Below are 13,472 nucleotides of genomic sequence, written 5' to 3'. Positions count from 1 at the left end.
ATATGGTGCTTTTATACTTTTCTAAGTCATTATCTCATTTTAATTTCCGGGCAACTTAAAGACAAGATAAGTATTCCCTCCACTATTCAAAGAAAGGAAATCTTGGTGTCTGGTACTAATGATTCAATCGTCAAGCCCTTATTGTAAAGCAGGGTTAGTAAAATTTTCTATGCAGGGTCATATCTATACTAATAAAAGCCTTGGGGGTGATCAGGCCAGCAGGGGAGGGTATTTGGGGGCAATCAGGCCTGCAGAGGAGCAGTTAGGGGGCAATCAGGCCAGCAAGGGAGCAGTTAGGGGGCAATCAGGCAGGTAGGTGAGCGGTTAGGAGCCAGCGGTCCCGGATTGTGAGAGGGATGTCCAACTGCAGGTTTAGTCCCGATTCCACAGGGATCGGGCCTAAACCTGCAGTTGGACATCCCCCAAGGGGTCCTATATTAGAGAGGGTGCAAGCTGGGCTGAGGGACACCCTCCCCAGTGCACGAATTTCGTGCACCGGGCCTCTAGTATATATATATATATATATATATATATATATATATATATATATATATATATATATATATATTTTTTTTTTTTTTTTTTTTTTTAAGGGTGCACTTTAGGATTTTGAGTTTGGGGTATATTAGTGCTCATTTCCACTAATTCATGCTGAGTCATGACTGAGAATGGAGGATTTTGACTTTATGTTTCATTGATCAGGAATTATTAGTGTCTCTCAAGGTGATTGAGTACAGGGATGAGCCTGAAGAGAGGATAAACCCCTCAATGCTGCCTTTCTCAGGACATCAGTGATAGCAAAGCATAGGCCTCATTAGTGCCAGGTCAGTATTGTGCCCACTGTCACTGACCACTTGTTGCCTGCTGGACAAAGTACACAGTCCTGGTTAAATCCTCCCTTTCTGTAGCCATTTTAGCCATTTCATTTAAGATTATTATTTTTGAAAAATTGAGAAATGTCTTTCCCATTACTGCTCACAGAAAAACCACTGAAATTTCTACTCATTTCAGAACCATTTCTTTACTTCTTTAACCCTCACCAAGTCAAGTGTGTCATAAATCCTAGTGGCTGGAAGCTAACCTCTCTGGAGAACTGACCATCAAGGTTAGACTTGGAGCAAGTTATGTAGGTCAGGGTATTTCATGTGCTCTGTGTGACTGATCCTTACAGTAACCCACCATCAGATCCATTAGCATCCCCTCAACTTGCATCTAAGAAAATCAAAGTGGAGAGAGTTAAATAGCTTACTCAAAATAGGAAGTAATGAGATGGAAATTAAACTCAGGATTTTTATTTTTTTACCCCAAACTGCAAACTTACACATTGCAAGCTTACAAACTACAACACCACACTGAATTTAAATTTCTGACTAGTCTCTGTATAAAATCAGAGTTAGAGTAGACTATTTAACCACAATGAAGAAGGTAAAAAATACTTTTTACTTTGAGTTGCTCATGTAAAATAAACTATTTAAGAGACTTAAAAGATGAATCCTTAAAGGCTAGAATCACCGTGAAATACATAGGATTACTAGTCTTACTATATAAAGAGTTCTTTAAAATCATTAAGAAAAATCCTAATTCTATAATGAAAAAGCAAAGGTTATGAATAAGCAATATATGTACAAATATAAATAAATATGAATATTCAGTGACACCAATAACCATAGATATTTTAGGGAGATGTAGTCATATTTACTTTTAGAGTCCAACTACTAATTAAGTAATTGATTCTCAAAAAAAAAAATCAGTAATGGGCAATGTCTATTAAACCAGCCAATATTTGGAATGGGAGGGTATAAATCCCTTCAAAAACTATTTTGGGGAGTGTAAATTGGCACAATGATTTTGTAAACATGGAACATTTTGTAAATATGTGGTACCATTGGTCAAAGAAGTCTGAAAATGTTCATACCAAAGACTTCTGAATTCCTGATAGCAACTCCATCTAAACTTCTCAGTAAAATTTGAAAACTCACAGCACCCCTAAACCAAGATTGGCAATTGAGTTAATATCTTTATAAGGGGAAACTGGCCAATAAGTATTGGACCCACCGATCTGAATTAAAAATCACAATTGATAGACCAACCATTCTTATCTGATAACAGCCTCTAAACCTTACCTGGCAATTAAACAAGGAAGTTTGGAAAGATCGGGAGGACTGTTGGCACACACAGTTGAGAAGATAACTATACACTATTAGGAAAGGGTTAAATCAGGAGACTACTTTGAAGACTGTGGGGAAGCACAGGACTTGGTTGGAAAGTCTGAAAAGAGGATTTTCCAAAAGGTCAGGGGCCACTGGGGGGACCTTGCTGAAGGTGGCAGTCCCTGCCTTGACTTTTCCAAACAAGTTCGAGCCCTTGGGTGTTTTACTAGAATCTCTGTGTTTAGTCTTTAGACTGGACCTTGTAGAAGCATGTGCTCTCTCAAGGATACTTATCTTGCTGATAGTATCTAATAGTTCATTTTAGTTCAAGCTGTTGTTACATTAAAAGTCTAAGGAGGCAGGCGAATGGGGCTGCTTAGTTCATATAGCCAAGCAGTCCCTTAGCCTCTCTTTCACAGCAATGTGTATCAGAATAATCCATTCATCCATTGCTCAGGGTCTGCTGGTCAGTCCCAGCAGAAGACATTTACCATAATTATTCCTTTTTTAAAAATATGCTTTTATTTATTTTTAGAGAGAAGAAGGAAGAGAGATAGAAACGTTGATGAGAGAGGAACATCATCGATCAGCTGCTTCCTGCACGCCCTCCATCAGGGATTGAGCTCCTAACCCTAGCATATGCCCTAACCAGGAATCAAACCAACAACCTTTTGGTTCCTGGGTCAGTGCTCAACCACTGAGCCATGCCAGCCAGGCCTATCATAAATATTCTAAAAATATAATATTAAAATTAATGGAGATACAAGTCCATTTTTAGCAGATTTATACTGGCTAGCTTGTTTATTAGAAGTTTCACCAGAGACCTCATGATTTCAAACGTACCCCCAATCCTGAGGATATGTGTAGGTTGACCTTAGGAATTTTCTTTGTCATAATGGTTTTTATGTGAAAAGTTTATTGCCCAGCCATTGTGGCTCAGTGGTTGAGTGTTGACCCATGCACCAGGAGGTCCCAATTCGATTCCAGATCGGGCCTCCATCTCCAGTAGGGGCATGTAGGAGGCAGCTCATCTTTGATTCTCTCTCTCCCTCTCCCTCCCTCTCTCTGAAATCAATAAAAATATTTTTTTTAATTTATTCACCCAGAATAAATTAATTTATTCACATAGCAGCATTATAGTAATTAACTCACTCTCTATGACCTCATTGTCTTTATTTATAGCATCACTGGTTTTAAGTGGCTTAACCTAATTTATTAATCAGAAAACATTAAGACTTACTGTGTTTACTTTGTCCCACAGATTTAGCTGAAAGAGAGAGAGAGAGAGAGAGAGAGAGAGAGAGAGAGAGAGAGAGAAATTCTAGTATCTTTATTTCTTTAAAAAATGCCAGGTGAGGCCCTGGCTCAGTTGGTTAGAACATCGTCCCAATATGCCAAGGTTGCGGCTTTGATCTCTCCTTGGGATACATACAAGAACCAACCAATGACTACATAAATAAGTGGAACAACAAATCCATGTCTCTCTCTCTCTCTCTCTCTCTCTCTCTCTCTCTCTCTCTCTCTCTCTCTCTCTTCTCTCTCTCTCTCTCAATTCAATAAATAAAATAAAGATTTATCTTTAAAAGCCAGGAGGTGTGGAAGATTTCTCAAAAGGTTTTACTGCAGTTATCAGAAGAAAATGTGGGGAAATGTTCAGCAACTTGGCAGAGGCCAGGAAGGCAGGCTGAGGCTGCACAAACACATGAAGAGCCACCAGGCATGCAGGGGAGGCGGCCGCGGCACAAGTCACCTGCCAATCTCTGCAATCGCACAGCTCAAAGCCAATCCCAGACTTATAGTCCACACGTGGCAGTCACACAGTTCAAGTCACTGCATTGCAACCAAGGTGAGCTTCAACTCTCTTAGGGGACACTCTGGTGTCCAAAGAAATAAAGTCCTGTCCCCACGTGGAATTTGCTTTGTGGAGTATCCTAGGTATACCTCACTAAAATGCCTCACATTTACATGGCTACAATAGAAGTCCCCCCATAAAGCTATTATCATGCTGCCCCCCATCTTAACCACAACGTATTGGTTCACATCTATTGGTTCACAATAGTGTCAATCAGAACCTGTCCTCTTGGAAATCACACTAAGACCCCCTCTCTGATGACCCCCTCTAAATAGAGGGCTATCAGCAGTGATTCTGGTCCTCTAGTAACTGACACTTAGTGCATTACACAGCAAACACGCTGTCTCACAGTTTCTGGAATCGGAATTGAGTGTCACCTAAGGGGCTTTCAGGATGCCGGTTGGGCCTGCACCGTCTGCAGGTTGATCAGGGCTGAAGAACCCTTTCCAGCATTGCTCTCCCACATGGACCTTGGCAGGAGGCTTCAACGCCTCCCCATATGGGCTCTCCATGGGGCTATGTTCCCATGATGTGGCTTCCCCAGAGCAAGCGATCCCCAAACAATGGCGGGAGGAAGTCACACCCTCGTTACATCCTGGCTCTGAAGTCACCAACCATCCCTCTGCCACATTCCATTCATTAACAATGGGTCCCTAAGTCCAGCCACACGTGGTGGGAGGGAATTGGGCTCCACCCTCTCAGGAAAGAACTCTCAAAGGATTTGAGGACATATTTTCAAGACCACCACGGAGCTCACATTCGGAGAGAAACAGAAGTGGGGAAGTGAGAGGTGTGCTCAGGTCTCCTGGCGGTAGTTCATTTCTGAGACTGGCTGCACCCAGGCCCTTGGGTTTCGTAAAACACCACTGTATTCTTAAAAACAAACCTTCTTCCTTATGCCGTCTTGAGTTGGCTTAATTACTTTTCAACTAATAGAGCCTTAATCACTACGTGGACTCTTCTCATTAAAACGTTGTCTGGCCTGATGAGTCTATTCAACCACTTTGCTCCTTGACCCCCACACCGGATACTGTTTTTTTTACAACAGATGCCCCCAAATTTTTGTATCGCTCCCCAGGTGATCCGACCTACCAGAAAATTGCACATAGCCAGGGCGCCCTCTGGTCTCTCCCTGCAGTCCCATCGGTCCTGTCCTGGGGCTGCTCAGTACCATAAGGAGAGAGGACATCAGTCAAGAAGCCAGAATGGAAACCCCTGAGGATGTTTCTGCACACTAAGTCACAGGTTTCTGACAAGGCGTCGCCCTGAAAGTTTGAGTTCAAAGTCAAGAAAAGGTGACGCTGCTACTGATGGCAATAAAACATCAAACTAACGTCTAAGGAACGGCCTCAGTCATGTGCTAAGAGTGTCCCTCTTCACCCAGCCTCAGTGACTCCTGCAATGCTTCCCACGGCCTGGGGGACAGAGGAGACTCCACTCTCCAGCCAGAAAAACTAAATGACAGCGGACAACTGATAATAAGAGCAAGCTGCTCCGTTACTTTCTCATCCAGAAGTCTTGGGTCTCGTGGCGCCAGGTGTAAGATATAAATATTTCTGGTGGAGGCAGGGGTTTGGGCCACCGGAGAAGTCCTGTGTGGGATGGGGCAAGAACACGTCTGCACACCCCTGCACGGGCATTGAGAGGACTTCTCAAGCGGGAGGGAAAGGAAGGTACTAATAGTTGCCAATGCCCTGGTCTGTGTCTCCACTATGCCAAGTGCTGTTACCATCTCCACAAACCTAGAGTGTGGACTTGTAGTGAGCACTGGGGAGCACTGCCGAGACCCCTCCAACCCATGCTTTCCCGCTGGGGACACAGGCCACCAGAGGTACCAGCTGCCCCTTCATCAGAAACAGCCCTCAGTTACGGGGGACTACATCGCCCAGAGTTGCACACCCTCCCCAGGATGGCGTTTGGTCAATGACTCATGACTCGAAGGTTCGAAAACTCAGCCCCTTTCCAACTATTTGGGCCAGCACTAAAGGGATGTCCCAGTGCCAAGGTCCCTGTCCAAGTCCCAGAGGCCTCAGCGGCAGCCACATTGCAGGTCAGCCTTCCCTCTGCCCAATTCTGCGACTCTCACTGCCCTACAAGGGTATCTGCCCAGCGAGCCTCCGCTGCCAACCCCATGTCTCAGAGCTTGTCTCCAGGCATCCAGTCTGAAGTGGCACCATCAGCTCCATTTTCCAGACGACATGCTGAGCGTCAGGGAGTTGGATCGACGTGCCCAAGTCACAGCTGGCAGTGGGGCCCTGACCCCTGCGACCGTCCCATTCTAAAGTCACCTTGGGAGGCACCTGAGGACTAGACCTGAGGACTCACTTCTGCAGAGGTTTGCCTGCCCTTGTAGCAGTCACTGCTAATTGGGTCCCAGCGAATGGAGACAATGTGAGCCTGTTTCTAAAGAGACGCCATCTACGGGACTGGATCATTCCTGTCACTTTGAGGTCTTGCCCAAGAATCTGCCCATTGTCATGTTGACTGGCCCAGCCTTCTATGTCATTTTGCTCAATACACATAGTACATGCGTGACAGTCTTTCCAGAAGAGCCAGGCAAACCTCTGGCTGTTCTCCGGGGGAAGTTATCTCTAGGTACCTCAGGTCCACAGAGGAGCAGATCTGAAGCAGCAGAGAAGGACATGTGGACATAAACGTCACTCCAAGTTCTGTGGGCTCAGCCCATGGAGGTCGTGGGCAGTGGGTTCAGTACTGGCCATGTCTGAAGAGTCGCAGACCCTGAGAGTTCTAGCTCCAGACCGCATGGCTAACACAGCAGCCAGCACAGTGGTTTCTTTGACTGACCTCATGGATCTGTGTCAGACAAATCTCACCTTCCCACTAGGAGCAGCAATCCCACGAATTGCTTCAATATTAAAGAAAAGTATATAATTTTTATGGCTGCTTTTGTGAATCTCATGTAACCAATGACATAAAATTAGTAACTTTTCTGTAATAGAAGATGGAAAGAGATTGTCTGATTGGTCATCTTTTCATTTTAAGTCTCTTGATTCTTTTGGGTTATTTTTATTTTTTAAATTATAAAACCAATAATGCAGAGGTTACATTTTATAATAATACAGAAGAATATAAAAAATAAGTGAAAGTTCTTTTATAATCCTCTCCCAAAACCACTACTTCCAGACTTTTCTCCATGTTTTTCCAAATGTACATACATATAAATGTGGATATACATACTCCACACACACACACACACACACACACACACACACACACACACACACACGAGCGCACACATAGACACATGCATACAGTGTTGTAATATAAATGTGATCATGTTATAAAAGTTGTTCAGGGCCCTTTGTTATTCAAAACAGTACAATGGGCATCTCATCTAATCAATGAAACCCAGAACCACACAATTATCAGCATCAATAATCCTGGCCATAAAGGATACTGTGAGCAGACACTGTTTCCAGTGCTTCCCATCCAGTAACACCGTTAGCCTCATGCTCGGCTTACAGATGAGGAAACGGAGGCCCCCAGCAATGTTACTGAACTTGCCCAAGGGCACACAGGGCGTGGCAGGGCTGGGACCTGGCTCCAGAACCCTGATCTTATCATGGACTAGAGGCCCAATGCACCAAATTCATGCAAGAGTAGGCCTTCCATCCCCCAGCTGCTGGCACCAACTTCCCTCTGGCACCCGGGACCTGGGCTTCCCTCGCAGCCCTGGCTTCGTCCCAAAGGTAGTCCAGAAGGACATCCGGTCTAATTAGCATATTACACTTTTATTATTATAGATGGGGAGAACTCCTAACCAGTCTGGGCAGGGAATAGTAAGAAGAGGCCTGGATGCTCGAAGTAGGGGAGCGACTTGCTGCAAGTCTGTCACCGGATCCTGAGGCTCCCAGATGCCCCTCTCAGGGACAGAAAGCCAGATACGGTTTCCCGAGGCAGAGCTGTGAGGCCTCACACTGCAAGAGGATGGTCCCCAAGGCTTTATCTCAGAAGTAAATGCTGAGAGAAGGATGCCTCCATGTATTGTAATCTTAAAAGACAAGCTCACAAAAATGTGGATGTTGCTTTGAATTTTATTATGATTTGGAGAGAGACAGAGTACAAGAAATTTTTTTAATTAAAAACACAGTAGGCATATAGCAATTGGTCGATGGATGATGGATGGATGCATAAACGGTGGATGAATGGAGGCATGGATGGACAAACAGGCAGATGAAATAAACAAAGAAGAGCCAAAGAAACTGGCTTGGGTCCTAGAGATGAGCCCAAGTCTTAACTTTTGAAAGACTGCTCATCCCGGCCCAGGTCCAGAGACATGTGATTAGCCAAGGATAAGACAGAGTGGTTGGTGGCAATGGGCCGGCTGGAGGATGCGCCGGGGATGAGGCTGTTTTCAGGTCTTCGGGAACTCGAGCACAGGTTATCCCCGGCCTGATTCCTGCTGCCAGTCTGAGGCATGCCATCTTCATTTCAAGACAGGAGAGCGGCCACGCCTTCTGACAGCCTCCTGTGGAGTAGACCCGCATCTGTCAGGACGTTTTGTATGCAAGCTGCAGAGATGGCTCTAGCTAATTTAATAAAGGGGAACTTGGAAAGCGTTCTGAAGAATCTCAGTGAATTGAAGGAAAGAATGAACAACAGAAAAGATGTGAACTGAAACCACTCTGGGCAAATGGGGGTCAACAACTAGTGACCAGTCCCTTCTGGATCCCAGCACAGACATGAATAGATTCAGTCATTTCCATCCCCCACGTTACTCTTCTCGAGATCCCATCCAGGGCATTGGACTGGACCTGCCTGGGCTGTGAAGTCCCCCATCTTCCTGCTTACCTGAGTCGGCCTGTAATGTGGGTAGGTAGCCGCCAGCACACAAATAGCTTCTCATGTCAAGATCCTAACTCTCTGCTCAGACAACAGAGATGGAAGTCAGAGGTGGACAGCCAGGTGGTTTTGCAGAGATTCCTCCAGCAGGACTAACCCTCATCGCCCACAGTGGTAATCCACTTGTTAGCACGCCCTATGTTGGTTTATGTCACTTTCCTATTCTCACTCACCTCCCTTTCTTTTTTAAAAAAAAAATGTACCTTTATTGTTAAAAGTATTGCAGATGTCCTCCCATTTTCCCCCATGACCCCCTCATTGACTGTCCCTCCCAGGCCTTCACCACACTATTTTCTGTGTCCATGGGCTATGCATATATGCATAGAAGTCCCCCAGTTAACCTCTCCTCACCCACCCACCCCCTGTCCCCCTTCCTTACTTGTGCTTTCTAAAATCACCTCCCAAATAAACTCCCTCACTCAAGTCCTTTACCCAGGATCTGTTTTGGTGGAAATCCAAAGTAATACAAGAACCATATTTGACAGCCCCACCAACACAGTATCCAGTGGGAGAAGGTGGTTTCCCAAGGCAAAAGCAGAGAAAAGAGAAAAGATGTTGGACAGTAAAACAAAGGACTGCTACCACACGCAGGCAGAGCTTAGCTTCCTCTATACAGACATCCCCCTCCAGAACCATCACCCAAAGCTTTGTCTGCCCAACAAAGTCAGTGTGAATCAATTCTTCTTTTAAATCCTCAAGGCCAGGCCCAGACACTCAGACAAAAGAAAGTCTGACACAGACACTTTAAAGGCCCCAGAGACCTGTAAATCAGGTAGCATTACTGTTGTCATGGAGGATAAGTGGAAATGTGCCTGTCCCCCTCATCCTCCATGATGCATAGACAGCAAATTGCCCCTCATCACCATGCAGACACTTAGATTATCCTGTAGCATGTCCTGGGTACCTAATAGCATGGATACTGATGGCCACTCAAAGCACAAAATACACTTAAGAATTCATGGCAATAAGAAAGGGGCCATAAAATCAGGGTCCAGGGGATCAAACTGTGAAATCCTCAGGAATTCAGCAGGAATCCGCCTTGACACTCAGCTGAATATCCAATACATGAAAGCAGAGGCTGCTACAGAGACTCCTGAGGAGGCCTGAGACACAGTCCAAACAGTATTCTGAGTGTCCACCCTGTCCCTGGCTCCCAGGTGGCCCTTCCTATGCAGAATGTTAATGCTCCTTGCCCCCAAAGGGCTCAAAACAAACAAATAATTATGACATAAAGAGATGCATTTATTCAATGAATATTTATTGAGTTATATTTATGTCATATTTCTATTAGTGTCTTGCTCACGCAACAACTGGCTTTTGACTGACCTAGGCTGGGCTAGATTCAGGTGTGCTGAGTTTGTCTCTTCTTATTCTGGGATGAACTAGACTCCTAGGGCACTGTTATCCTATAGTAATGACAGGGAGGCAAGAGGGCCATCCCAGCCACACAGGCATGTACCAAGTCCACCTGCACCATGTCCACTAACATCCCAATGGCCAGAGTAACCAGGTCAAGAGGCAGGAAAAAGCTCTCCATCTACCACATGGCTATGACAAATGGATGAATGATACTATTACAAGGAATATGAGAATTTAGGGAATATAGAATATAATTCAATCTGTCACAGTCTGAATAATGGAAAACAAGAATCCCTGTGAAGATCAAAGGAAAAGAGTTGTGTGTGGGATCGTACACGGGTAACAGAAAGAGGGGGCAGCTGTGACAGGGGCTAGAGGAGCACGGAAATGGATGGGCACCCAACCCAGCTTCAAGGGGTCTCAGAGGGCTTTCACATTCCTAAAGGTTTCTCCTTCCCTGATAAAGACCTGTTCCCACACAGAATGAGGCTGAGCTACAGAGGTCCAGCTGCTGGACAAAGGGACCTAAGGGCTAACATCCTCTCTGCTTCTCTCTCTTTATTGTCAGATCGCTGTCACAGCTGGGCTGGCATTGGTGGCCACCACCAGGACATTGTCAAGCTAGCAAGAAAACAGTTTCAAGCAAGTAGTGGGAACAGAAACCGGTCACAGGGAATTGAGACTGTGCAACATGGTTCCTACATACTAAATGTCTAAACACCTATTCTGGGATTTACTACAGATGAAAAAACAAGACAGTAGGAGAATATATCAATCCAACCTCAGGCATTTGCACTTGCTCTTCCTTCTACTTGGCATGCTTTTCTACCATCTCTCACAGAACTGATACCTCCTTATCATGCAGATCTCAATTCAACTCTCACCTCCTTGGAAAAACTTACCCTGACACCCCTTTCCCCACCTAAAGCATGCCTGCCCCACACTCAAGCACATACTACTATCTTCACTGCATTTATCAGTATCTGCATTTGTCTTCTGTTGTTGTTGTTCATTGCCTCGTTTATTACCTGTCCTCCAAACTAGAGTGGGTGCAAGTTCCCACTGTCTTGTGCAGTGTGTCCCCGGGGCCTTCAGTAATCCCTGGGACATGGTAGGGGCTCAAAATAATTGTTGAATAGATGAATGGATGGATGAACCTACGAATAACTTTAGAAATACTGAAGAAGAGGAGAAAATGGAAGTGATGAAAGAGAAAAATATAGAAAGAAGAAGCAAGACAGGTAGTAAGAAAAAAAAGAATATGGCAAAATTGGGAAGAACAAAGAAAGCCGATAAGGAAAGGAAAGAACTTCAGGGAACCAGAGAGTTAAGATCTGCAGCTGCTGTCCAGATGCTTGGGGTTTGAACAAGGTGATCAAGGCGAATAGTGCTTAGCAAGGGCCTTGCATCTCATTTGCATCCCTTTGTCCATCAAAATTTGACCAGGAGGCATCAGCTACACATTGTGCATTCTTCCTCTGTGCTGAAAACTATTACCCCAACAGCTTGGAACTAGCCCTGGGGGAATACGAAGGTCAAAGACAACCTGTTTCTTGTAAATACCTAATAATGAATGATCATGTTTGAATATACTCAGGAACCCCACTGTGGCCTGGCCTGCCACTGGGCATTAGTCTCTTGGTGACAACCCAGGAACCTGGGGCCCTGAAGGTCCCTCCTATTTGCCCAACCACAGTTTAATTCCGGCAAATTACTGCCTTCTCCCCATTTATTCTCTTTCTTCCTCTGAGACTCCTCCTGGAATTCTAATTCTTAACTTTTCTCTCTTTTCTTCCGAAGATTTATCCCCCCGAAACACTTCCTGGGAGAGTTCATCGACTGTATCCTCCAGTTCATTAATTTGTTCTTTAGCTGCATTCATCCTGCTGCCCAGCTTACCTACTGACAATACATTCTTCATTTTTTATAATAAATTTTTCATGCCCCAAACCGCCAAATGGTTCTTCAAAACTTCTTATTCCTGTTCGATGCTCCTAAGAGCTTTGCTTCTTTCTCTCAGAATATTTGTTTCCCTTGTTTTAATTTTTAGAATTTCTGTCTAATCCATTATTTCTGCTTCTTATGGCATACGTTCTTTAACTTGGTGTCCTGCTATATTTTCCTATAAACTCATGTTCCTCTGGAACAAGCAGCTACCTTTGCTCTGATGAGCGAGGGGGAACAGATGGGGTTGGTGGCAACTCCTCAGTCCTAGTCTGTACTTCTGGCAAGTTGGATTGTGGGAGGGTCTCCAGGTCGGACTCCCTCAGGCCGCTTCCCTGTTTGCCCCTCCCCCTCTCCTCTCAGCTTGTGGACAATGCCACTCTCCATGGGCTCTGTTGGGACTGTCTAGGGGCCAGCCAGCTTCCCTGCAGTCCCTGCCCAGCTCAGCACCCTCACATGGCTCAGCCCTGTCTTATTCGGACGGCCTCTGACTAGCAGTGGACTGAATGCTGTTTCCCTGCCCTGCGACAGCAAACAGAGGCCCGCTCGACAGTGCCCCCCACCTGTGTGCCTTCTGTGGCACCTGGACCTCTCTTCACCCTTCCATCCTGGCACTCAATGACTCGCTCCCTCACCTTCTGAGTTCCGCAGTTTCAGTTGGAGTCTAGGACCCAAGTATCTCTTCCTTCTGCCGCATCTCCAGGAAGAGATTCAGGACGGACTCTATTTATTTACTTGGAGTCTCTATTTATTTACTTCTCCATCTTGGCTGGTCTACTCTTCTTCATGCATAGGCTGGCATACATGCGCACACACATGCATGCACACACATGCACACACATGCTCAATGAAGAATAATATTTGGGACCACATGCACACATATTTGTAAGACAAATTTTCTTGAAATGCTGCAACCAAGCATAGGCCCGTCTTAACTTTTGGTAAAGAGTGTTTGATGCCCTTCAGAGCATTGTACCAGTTGGCACTGTCACCCTCGGTGCCACTTCCCCTGCAAGCACTCTACACAGGAGGTGTCAGCAAACCTTTCAACGTTTATGAGGAAAATGTCTAGGAAAAAATGCTATTGTTCTTTCCGTTTATGTTGAAAATGAAAGAAATTTGAATATTTTTAGTTATGAGCAAGGTTTAAATATTGTAGCATTTTATAATAGTTAAGAGGGCTTGACCTAAGTATTTATCATCAATGTGATCTGTTGAATAATTTATGGAATATCCATATTACAGAAAAAAATAGCAATGACTAATGAACACAAAGAAAAATATTCTACTCCAATATAATTAAA

The sequence above is a fragment of the Cnephaeus nilssonii genome, assembly GCF_951640355.1.
Source record: "Cnephaeus nilssonii genome assembly, chromosome: 2".
Taxonomy (NCBI): domain Eukaryota; kingdom Metazoa; phylum Chordata; class Mammalia; order Chiroptera; family Vespertilionidae; genus Cnephaeus; species Cnephaeus nilssonii.
The sequence above is the reverse complement of the archived record's forward strand: the minus strand, read 5'-3'. Positions refer to the sequence as shown.